The sequence below is a fragment of the Equus asinus genome, chromosome 6 (assembly GCF_041296235.1).
Source record: "Equus asinus isolate D_3611 breed Donkey chromosome 6, EquAss-T2T_v2, whole genome shotgun sequence".
Classification (NCBI taxonomy): Eukaryota; Metazoa; Chordata; class Mammalia; order Perissodactyla; family Equidae; genus Equus; species Equus asinus.
This window is the reverse complement of record NC_091795.1, coordinates 50,494,612-50,516,983: the sequence shown is the minus strand read 5'-3', so window position 1 is coordinate 50,516,983 and position 22,372 is coordinate 50,494,612. Positions and strand designations below refer to the sequence as shown.

The window sequence follows — 22,372 nt, the reverse complement described above, 5'->3', positions numbered from 1 at the left end:
AAATTCACTTAAAAAATCAGTGAGTATAAATCTGGAAGTCATAGATCTGATGAGTCAGTGGGTTGGATCAGGCTTTAAGTGAGGCAAGCCACTAGAGTTGCTTTTAGTTTCCACTATGTCTTAAGTCTGCTTGAGCTGCCATAACAAAATACCGTAGACTGGGAGGCTTAAACAACAGAAATTTATTTCTCACAGTTCTAGAGGCTGAGAAATGTAAGATCAAGTTGCCAGCAAGGTCACTTTCATCCTGAGTCCTCTTGTCTTTGCTTAAGGCAACTGCTATCTCACTGTGTACTCATATAACCTTTTCTTTGTGCACATATGCAGGGAGAGAGAGGGTAAACTCTCTAGAGTCTCTTCTTATAAAGGCACTAATCCCATCATCAGGGCCCCAACCTCATGACCTCATCTAACCCTAATTACCTCCTAAAGGCCCCATCTCCAAATACCATCACATTGGAGGTTTGGGCTTCAACATATGAATTTTCGGGGGCCACAAAGTGTTATTCAATCCATGGCACACTACAAAATTTTGCCTCCATGATAATAAATTCTTTTAATACCACATGTTTGAAGAGGAAATCTTTATGTTTACTATTTAGTTTGTATATAAATTTCTTCTTGAGAAATTAATAACAGAATCTTTTAACTGTTGAGCTTGACATCTTTCAGACTCATATAGTCAAAACTTGTGGAATACTCTCATTCTGAAATCTACCAAATCCAAATTGTTTTTCCATACAGAGAGAGCAAGCAGTAAACAGAAGAGGAACTGGACGTGTATTTAAGCTGTGGTGCTGACTTATTCCTATCTTTTGACTTTGCTAAAGAGGTAGATAACATTGTCAGCTTCTGGGAAACAATTCTGTCTCCCACTCCCTATAAAAAACAGCAAGACTAAAATTTTTCTTTTGACCATGTGTCTACTGATATGAAAACATGCATTTAATTTTTTTTAAAAGATTTTATTTTTTTCCTTTTTCTCCCCAAAGCCCCCCGGTACATAGTTGTATATTTCTTCCTTGTGGGTCCTTCTAGTTGTGGCATGTGGGACACTGCCTCAGAGTGGTTTGATGAGCAGTGCCATGTCGGCGCCCAGGATTCGAACCAATGAAACACTGGGCCACCTGCAGCGGAGCTCGCGAACTTAACCACTCGACAACGGGGCCAGCCCCCATGCATTTAATTTTATTCATAGTAATTAAGATCATTGAAACACATTACTGTTAATTTTTTAAAATGTAAATAGACTTAATTTTTTAGAGCATTTTAAGTTTACAGCAAACTTGAGCAGAAAGTACAGAGGGAGTTCTCAGATACTTCCTGCTCCCACACATACAAAGCCTCCCCTGTTCTCAACATCCTGCTCCAGAGTGGTACATGTGTTACGGTAGATGAACCTAGATTGACACATCATCATCACCCAGAGACCATAGTTTACATTAGGGTTCACTCTGTGTGTTGTACATCTTATGGGTTTTGACAAATATATGATGACATGCGTCCAGCACTGCCCTAAAAATCCTCTGTTTCACCTATTCATCTCTTCCTCCCCTTTTCATTGTCTCCATGGTTTTGCCTTTTCCAGAATATCATATAATTGGAATCATAGAATATGTAGCCTTTTCAGATTGGTTTCTTTCACTTGATAATATGCATTTAAGGTTCCTCCTTGTCTTTTCATGGATTGATAGCTCATTTCTTTTTAGTACTATATAATATAATATTCCATTGTCTGTATTTACCCTGCTGAAGATCTTCTTGATTGCTTCCAAGTTTTGGCAATTATGAATAAAACTGCTATAAATACATATCCATGTGGAGTTTTTGTGTTGGCCTGTTTTCAACTTATTTGAGTAAAGACCAGGGAGCACAATTGCTGCATCGTATGGTTAAGAGTATGTTTAGTTTTGTAAGAAACCGCCAAACTGCCTTCCAAAGAGGCTGTACCATTTTGCATTCCCACCAGCAGTGACTGAGAGTTTGTGTTGCTACACATCCTTGCTAGCATTTGGTTTGTCATTGTTCTGGATTCTGTCCATTCTAATAGGTGCATTGCTGTTACTTTTTGATTTGGTGATTTATTTCTGAAAGTCCTAGGGACTGCTTGATTGTGTGAAAGTGTTATTAATATCTTTAATGATACAGACAATATATTTAGAATATATTAGAATAGAGTTAATTGCAAGTGCCAGATAGTCTTGTGTCTAAATGTTTATATTGCTTTAAAGTATATCTATACTGTGATTACAACTATGATCACAAATCATATATAGACAAATCATGTATAGAGAAGAGCTAGAAGGGAACTTAAAAAAGTGATTTGTTGGCCTATCTTTTAATTAGAGTTATAATGTTTGTGATAAAGTAAAGGGAAGCTTAAATAGTGTACCTTTTAGGATGTCTTTTAAATATTTAATATTTGAGTTGATTTTAGATATAATCCAGGCCAATTGTTAAATCTTTGTGACATTTGCTTTTGTTAGATACGCATTTACAAAATCTTCTTAGACTTGATCATTTTTTACTGTATGTTTGATTATATTCCAGAAATATGGTAATTTAAGAGAAATAGAGTGTGGGCTACCGTGGATTTTAATGACTTGGTACATCTATGCTTGTTCCACAGAACAAGTGGTTCTCTTTACCTTAAAATTCTACTCTTAACATATATTCTTTTAGGTTCCTTTGAAATTTGATAAATGTTTTCCTAGGTTGTTTTTCTTCAAACAAAGCAAGAATAAGACTTGAAAACAAATTATGTTGCACTGTGCCAAGTCATGTTGCAAGAGAAAAAGACCACAGATTAAGAATTTAAAAATAAAGATTTTGCTATCATAAGAACTGCACTGTTGGAAGAAAGGAGGGGAGTGCTCACCATTTAGAGAGTGAGGATTACCACCCCATTTCCTTATCACATCAAAATTACATTTTTCTTTTTTATAGGAGACTGTGTGTGTGTGTGTGTGTGTGTGTGTGTATGGGGGTTGGAAAAGTGGATTGGCTTATTATCAGTGGGGAGGAGGGCTCTCATGACCCTCAGGTAGGAAAGAGGAGACTTGAATCTCAGGTAGAGGATGTGAGATCTCATGATACTCAGTTTTGAAGAAGGGACAGATGGAGACAGTAGTCTTATGTTAGCAAAATTCAAAAAGACTATTTGTGAGGCATACTGATAAATACTTGAAAGATAGCATTGTGTTTGTCCAGTGAAACATTATGAATTTATTGTTTGATTCTTTTTCTCTAACCATTGAAATAAAACGTTGTCGTCTTATGGAGGACCTGACTTCTTCATATAAATCAGGGTATCCCAAAGTTTGTTTCACAGAATATCAATCAGTCCCTCCAGTTATTTTTTTGAAAAAGAACATTCAGTGATCAATTAAGATTGGAAAATGCTGCATACTATATTCCTTTTTTAGAGATGGGCGTTAACATATTAAAGACACCAAGACATTCTGCATAAAAATACATGTTTAACTTTCTTCAAATCAGTGTTTCTCAAACTTATTTGATCCATGGAACCTCTCCTTTTTTCCCCCCACACAGCAACCGTAATCGTTTTCTATGGAACAAGGTCTATAATGGTTAACATTTACTTAGCTCTTACTACAAACCAGACACTGTTTTAAGTGCTTTTTTAAAAAATATATATATTTTTAATATTTTTATTTATTTATTTATTTATTTATTTTTTCTTTAAAGATTGGCACCTGGGCTAACAACTGTTGCCAATCTTTTTTTTCTTTTTTCCCTGCTTTATCTCCCCAAACCCACCGTGTACACAGTTGTATATCTTAGTTGCAGGTCCTTCTAGTTCTGGGATGTGGGACGCCGCCTCAACGTGGCCTGACCAGCGGTGCCATGTCCGCACCCAGGATCCGTGCCCAGGATCCGAACCCTGGGCCGCGGCAGCGGAGCGCGCGAACTTAACCACTCGGCCACGGAGCCGGCCCCTTAAGTGCTTTATATATTAATTTCTTAATCTTTGCTGTGCCTCTTATCTTCTTTTTTCACCCATTCCAAGTGCTAGTGCCTCACAAACTGCCATCTGTGGAACAAGAGGCGGTGTAGTACAGAAGCTGAGAGACCAGACTTGGAGCTAGTCTGACTGGATTAGAATCTTAGCAGTGTCGTGTACAGTTTGTGATCTTGAACAAGTTGCTTAATCTGTGCTTCAGTTTTTTAAAGATAGAAACAAAACATTTTGACTTATTATGAAAATGTTCAAACACAAGCAAAGTAGAAAAGTTACCTAATTGAACAACCGTTAATATTTTGCTCTATTTCCTTTCCTTTTTTCTTTTCGGCTGGAGTATTTTGAAGTAGACGTCATGATATTTCAGTTTAACTTTAGTGGTTGTCTCTAAACTACATAACCACAATATGATTATACAACACAAGTAATAATAATTCCTTAATACTCAGAGTTCCCTTAATTGCGCTCAGAAGTGTCTTTTAGTGCTGGTTTATTCAAACCAGGATCTGTCACAGACCAGATGTTGCATTTGGTTGTTATGTCTGGAAGGAAATTTAGAAGTAGAGATGAGGCTGAGTGAGCCATTTTTGGATTTTAGTGATGAAGCAGGACATAGATTCCCTGAAGAGACTGAGGGATAGGAAGGAGAATTTGGAGTGTGGAGAAACCGTCACTGACTAATTGCCCTGAGGAACTCAAGGGTGGGTTTGGGAGCATTTAACTGTTTGAGAGATGCAATCACCAACCACCCTGAAGCAGACCAAGCCTCACCACAGGAGCAATGCCTGTGACTTTTGCCTCATTTTTAATGCTAAGATATCCTCTCTGGGAGGAGTGTAAGCCTTATTACCATAACCTGCAGTGTATATGGAAATATGTTTTCCAGCTGAGCCTGCGCAAGAGAATACTCACCTCTCCCTTTTGAATATTCATTCCCCATCCAAAACAAAAGGCCCCTGCTTCTCTTTGTTTGGGGACAGCCACAACTTTGGAAATGGTTCTACGCGGCCTCCTATTTGCTGCAAAGAAGTTCTACTTTGTGTCACAACCAGTTCTAATCAAGAGTCTGATTTTAACTCTGTCAGGAGGCAAACCCACTTGGTTGGGTAATGAAACTAGAAAAGATTTGTGATACAGAGATGGAGAAATAGATGCTAGGTAGCTTTTGTGGATGAGAGAGCCAAACAACAGAAGCATTGAGAGTCCATAATGGACATCGCCTTAATCAAATGACCAAACTCAGCATCATCAGTAGACAAATTGACATCTCTGCCTCCTATATAATATTTCTGCCCCCAAAAATGTATAAACCAACTCTAAAGAGGAATAATCCTGTAAAACAACTGACTTAGACTCTGTAAAAAGTCAGGATAAGACACGATCTTTGGGAGTCATCTTGGAGACTGACTACTATATGGAGGAGGAACAAGTTTTCTAAGTAAAGAAAACCATTTATTGGGGACTTCAAGTGAGGATTCTAGTCGTCTTGAATATAAGGAATATGGAGTTTAGAAAAGATCAAAATTCGGAGTCATGATGATGATGATGATAGTACTATTAAAATGTAATTATCCAAAGAAAGTCAAATTGTGACTCTTGTACAGATACAAAAATGAAAATATGTTAAAGAATTTATTTTACTCATATGAGGCAACTAGGCAGATATAACCCATTCAAAGGAAAATCAAAACAGCACAAATTTATATAGACTAAAGGAATGGAGATGAATTGCAGATTGAGACTAGACAAAACTGGTGTTTCCCCACTCCCATAGAGAGGAGGGGGCTGTCAATTACTATTTGACAGGACATAATTTATATATATATTAGTAATCTACCACTTACAGAGAGTTGTTAAATAGCTCAAAGCATTGAAGTGGACTAGGATCTGATAACCTGGCAGTGTGCTATAGAGGATACATAGGATATTTTGTTCCAAGTCCCTCATTTAATGCTTATTACAATCCAGTGAGGGAGATGTTCTTATCTCTGTATAAGAAATAACAAAATTGAGGTTTAGAGTAGATAAATAGCTTGCCCAAGATCTTACTTAGGGAAGTGAAAGAGTTAGGACTGAACATAGGTTATTTTGACTCCTTAATCCATAGTTTTAATGACTTATAACAGATATAAAAATGGTACTGTGTAGATAAAGAGGAGGAAATCATGAGTTTCCTGAGCTGTGTTCTAAAGGAGTTGGAGAAAAGATGGGGGTTATAGACGATATCACAGCCAGAGGAAGCGGCATGAGCCACAGCATTGAGATGTAAAAGATCATGGGATATTTGGGAAACAGTAAGTAAAAAGAAGTGTCAGAAACCCCCATTTTCCTACTTACAAGAAGAATACATTCTATAGGTGACTGAACATGAGGTTTGGAGGCCACCTAATCCCATTCTAATGAATTTGTGAATTTTAGGAGACAGTTTGTTATTGTAGAAATAATAAGACTTAGGAGGCAGAAAGACCTTAGTTAAAAACCCCTGGACTACAGTTTACTAATTGGGTAAAGTTGGGTGAGTTGCTTAATCTGTTTTTTTTCTTCTTCTCCCCAAAGCCCCCCAGTACATAGTTGTATATTCTAGTTGTAGGTCCTTCTAGTTGTGCTGTTTGGGATGCCGCCTCAGCATGGCCTGATGAGTGGTGCAGTGTCGGCGCCCAGGATCCGAACGGGCGAAACCCCGGGTCACCAAAGCAGAGTGCATGAACTTAACCACTGGGCAGGGGGCCAGCCATCTTTCTGAGCCTCAGTTTCGTCATATGCAGAATAAGAAAAATAATTCCTAATTCAGCTAGAATTAGTAATAGATCTAATATATGTAATAATATATGTAAACCTCCTAAATAGTGCTTGGCATTTGGTTTATATTTAATAATTGTAGCTATTTTGTTAAATTCCTACTATGCAGTAAAGTGTTAATTCTCTTTACTCCTTCCAAGAAAGTCGTTTACTTCAGGGATCTGTATTTAGATCCACTACATACAGAATATATTACAAGGGTCCTTGAAAACTAAAAGAAGAGGCCAATTGTAGAGTTAGTGTTTTTAAAATTACACATAAACATTTGCATAAATAATGTACAAGTAAGACTTTCCTCATTAGAAAGTTAGATTTTATTTACATTTATTTACATTACAAAGTTAGATTTATTTGTTTTGAGAGCTATGTCCGTCTACAGTGGAGTGTAGACACAATGATAACAATCCTATAAGAAGCTAAATAGGGGGCGGCCTGGTGGCACAGTGGTTAAGTGCGCATGTTCTGCTTGGGCGACCCAGGGTTCGCAGGTTCAGATCCCGGGTGTGGACATGGCACCGCTTGACAAGCCATGCCGTGGTAGGCGTCCCACATATAAAATAGAGGAAGATGGGCACCAATGTTAGCTCAGGGCCGGTCTTCCTCAACAAAAAGAGGAAGATTGGCGGCAGATGTTGGCTCAGGGCTAATCTTCCTCAAAAAAAAAAAGAAGGTAAATAATATGTAGCTGGGGGCTTCTTTTCTTTTTTGTTGGTGAGGAAGATTGTCCCTGAGCTAACATCTGTGCTGATCTTCCTCTGTTTTGTATGTGGAATGCCACCACAGCATGACTTGATGAGCAGTGTGTAGGTCTGTACCTGGGATCTGAACTGGCAAATTCTGGGCTGCCACGCAGAGCACGTGAACTAAACCACTATTCCACTGGGCTGGCCCCACAGCTGGGGGCTTTTTAACATCTTTTTTCAAATATCCTAAAGAGTTAACTAAATTTTTTAGTTTTGGAGAAGGAATTTGTCATGTATTGGCTTTTTGAGGAATACTACCTTATCTATATAACCATAACCTCATGTTATTAAAATTCTAAGGGACTGATATTGAAGTTCAGGAGAAATAGAAGTTATCCAATAGAGGGAAGCCAGCCAACTTCCAGGACATTCATCTTCGTATGGCAGAACTTAGAGAGTTACCAGGGTTCATTGTTGATGCTCTATAAACGTTTCTCTTTTATCCTGGCATCCAGAACTGGTCAGTCTCTCAGTAGACTTCTAAGAGACTGCTGGATAAACTGGAAAGCTTTTTTTGTCACCTTATGATTGTGGTCACCTGTCTATTGACCAAAATATTTGTATCCATCATTCAAGGCACCTCTTTCTAACATCAAGTTACCTGGAAGATTAAGATGATAATTGGATGGTTGCTTGGATTGGAGCAGAGAGAATAGAGGCAATGTGTGTCTTTGGGGTTCTTTGGAGAAGAACCAAGTTTCAGGTAGGCTAAGGATCTAGGAGACTTGATTCGCAATTGGATAAAGTTCCAGAAGTCTTGGTGAAAACGTTGTTAGCTTCAGTTAGGAAAGGCAGCCCTTGGAAGTAAAATTTTGAGAAGATGTATGCCAAGGGAGCGTGGCATTAGGGGATGTGACTGAGCACTGCAGGATTTCTGTCCCTATTGTGTCTCTCTAAGACCCTTGGAAGACCCCCTGGTCTTTATCATCAAACTCAGTGGCTTGAACAGCACGAGTACTCAAGTGTTAGATAAATGAATAACTAAACATTTAAATTTATAGTGTAGATAGTACAATGCTCATAGCTTTCGTGTCTTTGTTGTATCAGATACCCCTCTTTTTGTTTTCCATTGTTTCTGTTCTACGTCAATATCTTGAGGTATACTGGTGTAGTTCCAGAAGCAGACTACCTGTCTCAGGATCCCCAAAATCAACCTCTCCATTTTCCTGTAATAGAGCCCAAAATCTCAGTGTGAATAATCATGTTTGATTATATTGTTATTTTCAAGTTAAAGTTTAGTAGATTATAAATAAAACAAAACATCCCTTTAACAGAAAGCACTCTTTCCCCGTTTGTTTATGATTTAAAATTTCCTTCTTTTGTCCATTATATACATAGAAACTCCAGGCAGCATTGCGGAGACTAAACCTGGGTTTTTCTCTTACTATTTAACTTTGAGAATTTAACATTGATGGGAATGAAAACCACCTTCTCAGCAAACCCTGCCAATTTAAGAGGCCTCATCTCCTTTTTCAAATTGGCTGCAAATCTTTCCTTCTCTGCTGACATCCTTAATCCTTCTCTGACAGTAATGTCTAAATCTACAGAGTTCTTTGGATAAAATGTATATGAAAGCCACAAGTGGATTTCTATAAAACAATACTCTCATTCCTGGCATTTCCTTGCTGTTACTGCAGTTTTCTGAATTGCCAAGAGGTTCAAATACCACCTGTGTTTTACAGACCCCTTGATAGTAAAACAGGCAGCTGTATTCCATGCATGGAGCTCAATTGAGAAAGGTGAATAAAAGACCTATTGGCTTTGTGTTCTGTGCTCACTCTTTTCAGTTCTTGGTTCACTCTAGACATTGCAGAGGTTGGCACTAAGTCTAAGGAGCAAAGAAAAACAAGGGAACAAGCAACTGTCATTTTTCTTTTTTGGTATAATACTAAAATACCTAAGTCAAGTTTAAGTATCGGCAACTATTCAGTTAATAATAGAACGTGTTTGAGGTGGATGTATGTGGCATGTGGAACGAAAAATAAGTTTTAGTTACTAGTCTGCCTATCCCTTAGGTGGGATAGTTGGGAAAGCTGTCCTGGAGGGGCCATGAAGGTGCTGCTCTATAAAGAGAGATCCAGGGGATGCCTGTTCCACACACGCTGAGTTTTGCCTCAGGCTTGTGCCCTTCTGGGCTATCAACATGAAGGAATAAGCTTGTGAATAAAACTTGTTTTTCTCTTTTTAAAGGCTTAACAAGTTCAAGTTATGGGTTGAAGTTTTTAATTAAGGAAGAAGGCCAGGGACATGAAATTGAGAAGTAAACAAAATGGACAGAGGGCTAGGGTAGTGCAGCATTCACTGGTTTGTCAGTTAGGCTTTGTGAATTAGTGAAGAACCCACTAGAGCCAAATATCACTCTCCAGAATGTTTGTAGCCGTCAGAGTGTTGAGGTTGTTTGTATTGACTAGAACAATATTAAGAAGACTGTCTTTCCTGTTTCATTGCTTGATGTTGCTGAGAGGAAAACTTTTCCAGTTTGGGTCCAGTGGTTGGGGCCTGCAGATTAACTGACCCTAGACAGATTAATAGTAGAAAAGACAAAGGTTTGTTTAGGCTTGCTTGGCACACCTGAGGGAGTGCTCGATAGCTAGAGATAAAAGGTTTATATATTAAACTTAACCAAGGTGGTGGTGGTGGTGGAGTTTAGGGCTTCAATGGGAAATTATAGAAGAATCCCTTGGGGCTTTTTGATGCTTATAGAAATGGGCCATCTGTCTCCATGGCAGCTGAATTCGCAGGAAACTTCTTTGTAGGGGGATTAACAGCAGCTTTGTTTTTTTGGAGGCTCTGCTTTAGTCAGATAAGGAAAGTTTAGATAAGATTTATTTCTGCACCTTCTTTAGCTCAAATGTTTTCGGTTTGATATAATCTTTATATCAGTTCTGAGGGTCTAAGTGGGTCCCCACATTTCCTCCATCTGAAACTTTTTAGAAGATTCATGAAAAAAGAAGCTAGGTTGATTGCTCTGGAGAGATTTGGATTAGAAATTACGAGTTAAGAGATGGGCAAAAAGAAGGAAGAAAATGGATTAGAATGAGGAAACAAAGAAAAAGATTAATGGTTGGAGTAGACTCTAAACCCATTTTCTGAGTCCAGAGGGCAGCCACTTGAGATTTGTAGATGTTGAGCTCAAAGCATCTTTAGATGGTGGAGTGAGACATCAGTGCCTGGTTGTTTCCCAGAGCAGAGCATGGAAGATATGAGTGTTCGGTGAACTTCCTGAGTGGCCCAAACTGTTGTATATATCAAGTTGTTCAGCTTCAGCTTGTAGGGCTTTGGGACAAGACATCTTAGAGGCTCAGTAAGGATCTGGGCAGTTAGGTTTAAGTTGTCAATGATGTCAAATCAGGAGAGTGAGAAAAGAATTGGAAACATTAATTGCTGACAAAATATGCAAGACGGCAGGATTCAGTTTATAAGGAGGTGAAAAATAGCTCAAAGACAATGAATAGAACTAGTATCTGATAACCCACAAGAGCGGGTTATAGTTTTCTATTAAAAAAATTTATCTCTACAATCACAAAATTTGTCTCTACAGTCACCCCCATTTTGATCAATGATATCAAAGTAAGGTTATCCTTGTTTATATAATGAGTCTAATCTCATTAAATTTGGCCTAATTATTTCCGTAAGTGCAGCAAGAATGATAATTGACTATGTAGGCCTTTTTAAATATACTTTGCTGGGACTTTTATAAGGAATCTCAGATTAGACTTAAAACCCTCTTGAGACCTGGAAGCCAGGCCAGGAACATACCACCAGACTTCACCTGGAGTAACCTGCAGTAATCTATAGATTTTGGTGAATTACTCTTCTCTTGAGGTCCCAAAATATCTTAAAGTTCCTGAGCTTACCCGCAGTGACCTTCCTTAGTCACCTGTAAGGCTGGGAACCCTGTACGTTAGGTACCAGGCTGGTTTTTCCAAGAGGGCTTTGTAAGCATTGGCTCTATAAAGTCAACTGTAGTTCCTTGAAACTGGTCATATCTGATTCTCTGCACATGATTCTCAAATATGACATTCCAATCCAAGCCTTGGTCATATAACCAATGTTTTCAATTGCGTCCTGATACAAGAAGAACAAATTCTTAATGGACTTATGAAAATAACTATATTGTCATGAAAATAAGAATATTCAATAAGAATTTCCAAAATCTGGAAGGATGAAGTAGGGAGAAAGAGATAAATATTTCATTTTTGTTTACAAAGGTATAATCTACTAAATTATTGTGAGTTATAGGTAGTTTAAGAGAAAAGAGAAAGGAGTTCCTTATATCCAGAAAATAGAACATTAAAGAACCAGCAATGTTCCAAACAAAAAAAAGTCATAAAAATTATAATCATTCTTCATCAGTTGATTTGGTCCCATGTAGTTAATTCTTGTTCTGCTTGATCTTTGGTTATCAGTTTTATTAACCCATCATTAGTTTCATGACCTTTTTCACTAGAGTTCTAGAAATCCTTGCCCAGTCCAGTGGTATGATCTGAAAGTTACTTAAGCAGTGCCATCAGAAGCCTGTATCTCAGATTACTTGTCATAGTCCTTTTCATTGATCTCTGAAACAGTCCCTTTGTTAAAGATGAAGCATCATGGTTTGTAGCTGATTGCAAGAGCTTTTGAGAAAGCATCAGAATAAAACAATAATTATTTGTAAATGGCAAGAGCTATAGTGGCTGTGGTTGGAGATTTGATGAGCGTTCATTATAAAAATAATACAATTCATAAGAAATTTGGTTCTGTGACATAACATATTTTAAGATAATAATTGGAATTATGACTAATAACATATCAAGGACATGGAAGGCACTGGCAAATTTCTACGAACTTTATACAATTTCTCAAGTACTTGAATTAATAACATTTACCAGTACAAATATAACCTAGGGAAGGCTAAGCATTACTTCTTATTTGATGATGTTTCCCATGCAGTTTAACATAGCAAATGAACTTAATTTAAACATCTCTGTTTTCTTTAAAAGGTGAAAGAACAAACCTTTTGAGATTTTCCATATGCTCTCTGGGAAATCTTGAAGTTAGTTGAAGATCAAGATTTTATTTAGAATTTGATTTTGGGATGGCAGAATATCAAAAGTTGTCAAAATGTTGAAAGGTTTGAACACTTGATTAAATAGGATCACAGGTCACTTTTTAAAAAAGAAGGCTCAATTATCTTAAATAATTTGGGGCATGGTAAAGCACCAGAAATTATTCCAATAAGACGGAATTTTTGTTTCCTTATATGAATTACTTAAAAGGTACAGAAAAACCTTTTACAGTCTCTTATTAAGAACAGACCAATAGGGGCCGGCCCCGTGGCCGAGTGGTTAAGTTCGCACACTCCACTTCAGTGGCCAAGGATTTCGTTTGAATCCTGGGCGCAGACATGGCACTGCTCATCAAGCCATGCTGAGGCGGCATCCCACATGCCACAGCTAGAAGGACCCACAACTAAAAATACACAACTATGTACTGGGGGGCTTTGGAGAGAAAAAGGAAAAATAAAAAAAATCTTAAAAAAAAAGAACAGACCAATAGTCCAAGAAACTTTGTCCTTTTAAGAGAGAAAAAAACAAATTCTAGTTTGCATCTGTATACTATTGATATTAAAGTTCATTTAAAAACCTTATAATAAATCCATTCAGTCTTAGCCAGCTTGAACACAAGAGATTAATATCTCTTACTCTTGTTTTTTTCCCCTAAAGACCCTTTACAGCTTTCTATATTGATTTAGGTTTTTGTCCTTCACTTTCCTCTTTCTCATTCTGGAACAATCTTTAAGCAACCTCTGAACAACTACTTTAGGACAAAATTATTCTTTTTTTCCCCTTAACAAAAAACACACCCTGCATTCCTTGAATACTTTTTTTTTTTTTTCCAAATCCACACTTTTATTTATTTACTTTTCGCTGAGGCTGCTGTGACACTGTAGAGTTTCCCCCTGGGCCACCGAGCCGGGCTGCTGGAACTCCACCCAGCCCCAGTCCTCTCTCCCAGGATCTCGGGGAGCCCCTTGCCCTGTCTGGGGGACAGTATTTACTTTTCAATAAATTAAAATCCTTGAAGGGTCCAGCATCACACAGATTTTGTGTCCTATGGCCTTAGCAGGAAGGTTGCTTCGGAACTTGGCACGAACCATGCCACTGCTCCCATGAGCACGAGTTACCTTTCCCCAGATTACTCTGGTTTTGTTAGGTTTGCCACCAGGAGTCACTTTGTTGTTCTTTGCTTTGTACACATAAGCACATCTCTTGCCTAGATAGAATTCAGTTTCACCTTGAGCATAAACACCTTCAGTTTTAAGAAGGGCTGTGTGCTCCCTCTGCTTTTGGAGACACTGCTTATAGCCAGTAAAAATGGCCTTAGACCACAGCTTTCTAGACATACTTGTCGTTTTAGAAGTCCTGTCTCCAGGAGGCCTCCGCAGCTTCCAAGATGGCAGAAACAGCCCTTGAATACCTTCATAGAGAGAGATTTTCCTTAACCCTATTGTTTCTAATAGTTCCATTTACATATAAAATTGATTATAATTTTTAACCAGTAGTAATCTTTATTTTACAGCAAAAACTAGGTAATAGACAATTGTGAATTGCCTGTTATATACCAGCATTTTGTAGCAGACCAGGAAATTTTATGAAATATTGTCTCATAACTTCTAGACATATATACTTCTTCATAGTACAGCTTCTCTATGTGGCAAAAAAGAACATGTTTATTAACAAACCTAAATATCTTTAGTCTCTCTGTAAAAATAAGAAGCCAAAAATATATAAACTTAAATTCATATTCAGTAATTAATGTTTATATGTTTTGTCTTATTTAGAAATGGTCTAGATATTCAATAAATATCTATCATTTAACATAACAGTATAATTTTAAGGTTCAAGTTAGCAAAAAGGTTTTGGAAACTACTTCTAAGCAATCATATTATAAAACACAATTATTGTTGAAATTGTCAGGACAATGATTCAGTTTGATTAAAATCAAATCTACAAGTTTTATAATCTTAAACATCTAGTAAATATAATATTAACTTATTTGACTGGTAAATCCAAGTAGAATAAAATCTATGTCTGCATTATACTTAATGCTAACAACTCTGAGGACATTCCTGTTTTATTAAGCCAATAATATTAAACTAGTGCTATTTACCAAAGGTTTATCCAAATCATGTGAACTTGAAAAACATTTGGGTTAGTCCCTATATGTTTCAGAGTTTTAGGAATATTTAATTTATATAAGCATTTATTTTTCTCTAAGCCAATTAGAGTAGAGCTATTAGTTTAGTAATACCATCTGGAGGTAGAAAAATATTACATATACATAATGTATATACAGATAGACACAAGTAGAGACCTTTATGATTTTCATTCTAAAATTTTAGCCATGAGTCAGGCATAAACATAGTAATACAAAATTCACTAATTTATATATAAGAGTTGGTTCTCATCTTTGTCCCAGTTTATATTTTTATCTGAATTGTGTTTCTGATAGATGGAACAAGTTGTTATCTGCTCAATGTAAGGGTTAAAGCTTTTACCAATATTTGTGGAAGAGGCTTTTAAGATTTTCTTTTGTCCTGATGTATAATCTTATGGAGGCTGTGGACTAAATTTTGTTTCCAATTAACCTTTTTAGCCAGGTGGTTGCTTTTGGGAGTCCCTAGGGGAAGGGGCCAGGGGCCTAAAGTTCTAATGACTCTAGGGAGTTGAGGGCCTGGAATGGGAAGGGAAAGTTCTTAGAGGAGCCAGCTTGGGTGATCTTAAGTTTTCTCAAAGAAGCCATTGGAGTTCTAAATTATTCTTAGTAAAGTCATGCCAACAAGAAAGGAAGTGGACAAGTGCTGTAGTGGCAGAGCATGTAGTTAGCAGGGGTTTGAGAAGGAGAGTTTCAGTTGACTAAGTTCCCAGGACAGGGGCAGGATCAAGTAAGGAGAACAGAGGGGCTTTAAAACAAAAATCCAAGAAGAACTTGCAGCCTGAGAGGAGGACAGAGAGGCTTCGAAACAAAGAGCCGAGAGACCTTGAAACCAAAGCCAAGAACTTTGAGCCAAAGAGGTCCCTTTTGAGTGAAGAAGCGTGGGACTCTAATCCAGCTTCAGAGAGTATATTCATTCAATATGTGACTCAAACCATAAGCCTTTTTAACCATAGATGCAATAGGCATCCCCCTAAAAAAGATGCAGAAGATGCAGCCCCCTTGATCCGGTCATTCTCAAAGACTACAAAAGAGAGGAGCAAAGACCCTTGTTGCCACAAGTGGTAAGAATGGTGTTTGTGAAAGCCCATGTCTTCATTCTTCTACAGAAGTGAGATGCCTCTGATCACTAATCCTCTAATCCGTGACACTGGGCAGGTGATACTGAGATGGGACTTCTCAGCACTAGCAAGGCGGTGCAGAAAGAGGATACAGGTCCTTATGGGCTGAGCCCCTTTATTTAGACGAACTCTCCTGAGAGCTCACAGTTGGTAGGAAGGTGTCTCAGGCCTCCACCTTATGGCTGGCTGCTTGTAGACGCAGACCCAACAGTCTGCTCCCCACAGAAGGTAGAAAATCAGTGAGAGAACGTTCTCCCTAGATCCAAGCCATGCACTCAGGACACAAAAAACAGGACATAGTGGCTATCGCTGGGAGGCAATGGATCTATAACAAGAATACTCAAACCAAGAGTCACAATACCAAAGAACTAGTTCCTACAAGTGTTTTCTCTGGTAATTGTAAGTTTAGGAAAATCCCTTTTAGAAAAGACAAGGAGAGGCTCTTGTCATCCTTGCTCATTGGACACTGAGCAGAGATCCAGGAATCTGCCTGGTAAAAAAGTTTACCTTCACCGGCTAGATCAGAGGGCTCAAGATCTCAGATGTTTGTTTAATGTTAATTCAAATCCATAAACAAACATTAGGGAAAGGATTTAAATAGTCATCTTAAGCTTTGTTATTTAAAAAAAAAGTAAAGCAAAGGGCCCGCCAGGCGTAGCAGTTAAGTGCAGCCGCATTCTGCATTCTGCTTCACTGGCCTGGGGTTCACCGTTTCTGATCCCAGGCACCGACCTACGCAGGGTGTATCAAGCCATGCTGTGGCAGGCGTCTCACATATAAAGTAGAGGAAGATGGGCACAGATGTTAGCTCGGGGCTAATCTTCCTCAAAAAAAAAAAAAAAAAGTAAAACAAAAAACCTCCTGAATATTCACTTTAAAATAATTACTGAAGAAAATTGAAAAGGAAGGTAGAGGCACATGTTAAAGGCCCCCTCATCCATTAAAACAAAACACATTTTTCAGATTCTTTCAGAGTCATTCTCTTTGATTATAACTTTTGTTGTTTTTATCATAAAATGATTTTTGTAAGTTTAACTTTTAGGTACCCCTTGAATTACATACAGAAATATTTTAAAATGCCACCTAGTTTGAGTAAAATCCTCTATTTTCTGTATAAGGGCAGGATTTACAGTCTTTTTTTGAGACTGGTTTTCTGCTCTTGCCAAAGATTCTTACGTTAGTTTCTGGACTGACTGCTTTTCTGGCTGAGTTGAAATCATCATAAACTTATGTCAACTATAAAATCTTGGTCTTAAAATAGAGGCAAACCAGTAAAAGGAAACTTATAGAAAGGAAAAGGGCATTCTACTTGTCAATGTTTTACTGATCTTCTTTGACATTAAAAAATACCCAACTGCCTCTTGTTTCTATTTTAGGATTTTGAGTTTATTGTTTAACCCATTCTCTAACAAACCCAAATGTCTGTGGTTTTTTCCTTCAGTTCCCATTATGAGTTATAAATAAAGATTTTTAGAGAATTATCTGCCGTTAGGAAAGCAGGAAACTGCTCATGAAATAACCCTAAATGAGAGAAGGAAGAAAAAATGAAAAATGTTTCTTGAGTGTCTACTGTGTGTGTACTATTGCATGCTTTCATTCATTTTATTGTTAGTGCCATCGAGTCGATTCTGACTCCTTGTGACTCTGTGTTCTGCAGATCAGAACCCTGCTCTGTCTTTTTGTGTCCTCCTCTCACCTTCTAGTACTATATCAGACAATGCTCCCTTGCTAATCACAGGGTTTTCATGGCCATTTTTTTCAGAAGTGGGTGGCCAGGTCCTTCTTCCTCATCATAGTCTGGAAGCTCTACTGAAACCTGTTCACCATGGGTGACCCTGGTGGTGTTGGAAATACCGCTGGCATTGCTTTCAGCAACAGGCAGCCACCACAGTGTGACAGCCGACAGACAGGTGGTGTGGTTCCCTGAGCGGGAAATGAACGCAGGCTGTGGTGGTGAGAATGCCGATTGTTGACCACTAGACCACCAGAACTGGCTGTCTTTTTTTTTTTTTTTAAAGATCAGCACCTGAGCTAACATCTGTTGCCAATCTTTTTTTTTTTTCTTCTTCTTCTTCTTCTCCTCCCCAAAGCTCCCCAGTACATAGTTGTATATTCTAATTGCAGGTTCTACTAGTTGTGCTATGTGGGATGCCACCTCAGCATGGCCTGAAGAGCAGTGCTAGGTCTGCACCCAGGATCTGAACCAGCGAAACTCTGGGCCGCCAAAGTGGAGTGCACAAACTTAACCACTTGGCCACGGAGCGGCCCCAGAACTGGCCATCTTATACATTATCTCATTTAAATCTTGTCACTGTCATTTCAGATTAGTATTGCTAGTTCTATTTGAAAATGGAAGAAATGGAGGCTCAGAGAAGTTTAGTAACTTGTCTAAGATTTTTTTAATCTTACACCAAAAGCAAAAGCAAGAAGAGCAAAAAGAAGCAAGTGGGACTACATCAAACTCAAAAGCTTCGGCACAGCAAGCGAAAGCATCAACAAAATCAAAAGGCAACCTACTAAATGGGAGAAAATAATTGCGAATATTATGTCTGATACAGGGCTAGTATCCAAAAATATACAAAGAACTCATACAACTCAATAGCAAAAAGACAAACAATCTGATTAAGAAATGGGCAGAAGATCTGAATAGACATTTTTCCAAAGAAGACATACGGATGGCCAATAGGTACATGAACAGATGTTGAACATCATCAGTCATCAGGGAAATGCAAATAAAAAGCACAATGAGATAGCATCTCACACTGTAGAATGGCTGTTTTCAAAAAAACAAGAAATAAGTATTGACGAGTATGTGGAGAAAAGAGAACCCTGTGCATTGTTGGTGGGAATGTATATTGGTGCAACCACTGTTGGAAAACAGTATACAGTTCCTCAGAAAATTAAAAATAGAACTACCATATGATCCAACAATTCTACTTCTGGGTATTTATCCGAAGAAAATGAAAACAGTAGTTTGAAAAGATATATACACCCCTATGTTCATTGCAGCATTATCTACAATAGCCAAGGTATGGAAACAACCTACGTGTCCATTGATGGATGAATGGATAAAGAAATTGTGGTATGGTAACATGTCACTTAATGACGGGGATGCATTTTGAGAAATGTGTCATTATGTGATTTCATTGTTGTGCAAACATCATTGAGTATACTGAAGGGGAACAAAATTTGCCACCCCAAAATGTCTCTTTAAAATGAGTTATTTTAGGCTGATTTTTTTTTCTTTGAGGAAGATTAGCCCTGAGCTAACTGCTGCTAATCCTCCTCTTTTTTCTGAGGAAGAGTGGCCCTGAGCTCACATCTGTGCCCATCTTCCTCTACTTTATATGTGGGATGCTTACCACAGCATGGCTTGCCAAGCACTGCCATGTCTGAACCGGCGAACCCCAGGCTGCCAAAGTGGAACATGTGCACTTAACTGCTGTGCCACCGGGCCAGCCCTAGGCTGATTATTTTTAATAAACAAAAGACTCAGAAAGTTTTTCTTGTTACCTCCCCCTTAACTGCCAAAAGGAATTCAAATTAAAAAAACCCGTCTCAGGAAGCGAACTAACACCTTATCATAACATGAACTAGGTGGTAGACAGGGAGGAACCTAGAAAAGCCTCTTTGTTGGGCTCCCCTCTGTAGTCTTCTGTTTCTTTGTGGGCAAACACTTGTTTTTCAAAGTTTGCTCCTTTTCATCTACCTGTGAATTGCCTTCTTTTCCACAGTGGAATATTATTCAGCTGTAAAAAGAATGAAATCTTACCATTTGCAACAACATGGATGGATCTTGAGGGCATTATGCTAAGTGAAATAAGTCCAACAAAGAAAGAAGAATACCGTATGATCTCTCTTATATGTGGAATCTCAGAAAAAAAAAATCCCTCCAAGCTCATAGATACAGAGAAAAGATTGGGTTGCAAGAGATAGGGGGTAGGGGTGGGAGAAATGATGACCCATCATTGGTTTTTTTTTAGTTTAAATAAATTAAATAATTTTTTTTTAAGTTATAAACAGTATTAAACAGCAATAGTGAAAAAAACCCAAAAAATTATTTACCTGAGACCTCTCACTGAATCTAGTCTAGTTTGTCAGACCCAGTCTGACTTCAGACCCAGTCTGGACAAAAACATCTCAAATAAAGTCTGAGAGCTCAAAGAGAAAAGCTATGGAGCTTGGATATCCCAGAGGGACTTAGTTGTGACCTCTTGACACAGTGAGAAAGCAGTGAGCACAATGGGCTCAGTGGGTACTTATGCCTGCCGGTTGCTCATTGCTCCCTGGAGTTATCAGGAGTCTCCCGTGGATCCCTCTTCTGACACCAGAACTGTTAAAAGATAAAATTTCATCTTTTAACACATTAAAAATTTAAAGCACATTAAAAATTTTAAGAATTTATTTGAGCAAAAATTCATTAGAATCAGGCAGAAATTTGATTAAATTGCTTAAAATCATGAAGACTGGTTTGTATTATACTGTAGTTGTAAACGTACAGACCCATAACAAAAACACTTCTAAGTTTGGTGAAAGATTAAATACCCACAATTTCATCATCGTACCAAGACAATTTTCATTTTAATAATTCTTTCCAGTCTTTGTTTATACACCTTTATTTTTATGTAGTAGCAGTCATAATGTATAAGTTGTATCTGATTTTTACACTAAAATGTAGACAGTTCTACATTTTCTGGGAGCAGGTGTTATTTCCATTACCCTACTGTTAGGATGTGTTAGATCATATTAAATAATTTTTGGTTTTAGAAATACATTTTTCCTTGTTTCTATATAGTGTTAGTAATTATTTTTAATGATTATGTAATATTGTATTGATATTTTACTTGTTTAGTGCACATTGTGATTGTTTCTAGAATTTCTTATAGATAACATTTTAATTAGTGCTTTTATACATAGTTTTTGCTTCTTTTGAATTATTTATTGGATTTATTTCTGAGAATTGGGTTGTTAGATTGGAGGTTACGAACATATTGACTGTATTTTGTCATGTTGCTTTCCATGTGGCTTTTCCACTTTATAAATAACTCAGTATACTAGCTTTACTGTTTTCTGGTCAACATTGTTTAAAATTATGTTTTGTTTTGTTCATGTAGTTATACATGGTATCTTAAGTTTGCTTAAATCTTTGATGGTGTTCAGGACATGCTACCCCAAAATATGGCACCTTGGCATACTGAATATTTTAAACTGAAGGAGTTTGAGAAAAGGCAGAGCAGGAAGGTCACTCTGAGCTCCCTCTCACCCTTCTTCCCTGAAACACGCAATTAAACCCCCATGTGAGAGGTGCCCTCCCTTTTCCCAGATATCTCCAAGGATAGAGAGCTGCCAAGAAAAGTCCTAACAATATGGCCTTGCTAAATTTCTCCCAGTTTACAATAATTACATCATTATTCCTTAACCTCATCATATTTCTCCGTGAATGTCCTCTCTCTCAAACCTAACATAAAAGTACACAGGTCTAACCATTTCTTTGGGCCTTCATTTCCTGATGAAAGCTCCCGTGTTACGTAAATCTTAAATAAATTTGTGTTTTTCTCCTGTTAATCTCTCTGTGTTAGTTTAATTTTCAGAGTCAGCCAGGGACCCGAAGAGGATTGAGGAAAACCTTTTCCTCCCCTACATCTGCTTTTGTTTTAATATGGCTGAGGATTGTTTCACCAAGTGTTTCTTATTTGTATGTTCTCTCATGTGAATTGTGTTTTCATATCCTTTGCCTATATATGTATTGAAATCTTGATATCTTATATAAAAATGCTGAAGTTAACTTTTTGTGTTTAACATGTAAAGATTTTCAGGAAAGGAAATGTTGCTAGGACAAGGAAAAGATGTGTGATGTAATAGAAATATTAGTATACGTATACTTATAGTATACATGACTATGAGTGTTAGAAAAAGAATGTGTATTTGTTGGAAATAATGCGTGATTAATAGGAATAAGGGGAGACATTTTCTGAAATCCCAGTTTGTGTTGGACCTTAGGGCAGACATTTTATAAAATGTTATTTTATTTAATTCTCACAATACTATGAGCTAGATATTTTTCTATTTTACAAATGAGGAAACTGAGACAAAAATTATCAGCTTTCCCAAGGAAATACAAGTTGTTCATAAAAGCACTATTATTGAATTGGTTAATTTCTTCATGGCTGAGAAATATTACCCATAATCTGCATACTTTGAATCTGGAAACTCGAGTCCTTTAGTTCTAAGAATCTTTTTATATAATTTTTTGGATAATTTCTTCCACACCATTTTATTTATTTATTTATTTTCTAATTTTGGAACTCCTAATATTCAGGGTTATGCCTTCTTGCCTGATTTCTTTCTTTCTTTTTTCTCCTATTTTCTGTCTCTTTGCATTTTTTATCAACTTTCTGAAAATTTTCTCAACTATGATCTGTAAAATTTTCTATTTCTGCTATTTTATTAATTTCCAGGAGTTCTTATTTGTTCCGTTATGTTAATCCATTATGATACTTATGTGGACAGTCTCTTGTTTATTTCTGATA

General features: G+C 37.4%; 1 protein-coding gene and 1 pseudogene across 6 annotated transcripts in view; one reads left to right on the top strand and one right to left on the bottom strand.

Moving 5' to 3' along the window:
• The window catches only part of COMMD1 (copper metabolism domain containing 1), a 229,084-nt gene that overhangs the window by 15,815 nt on the left and 190,897 nt on the right, over window positions 1–22,372 (top strand). The window lies entirely within an intron of this gene.
• Window positions 13,553–16,458, bottom strand: LOC106841435 (large ribosomal subunit protein eL33 pseudogene; annotated as a pseudogene).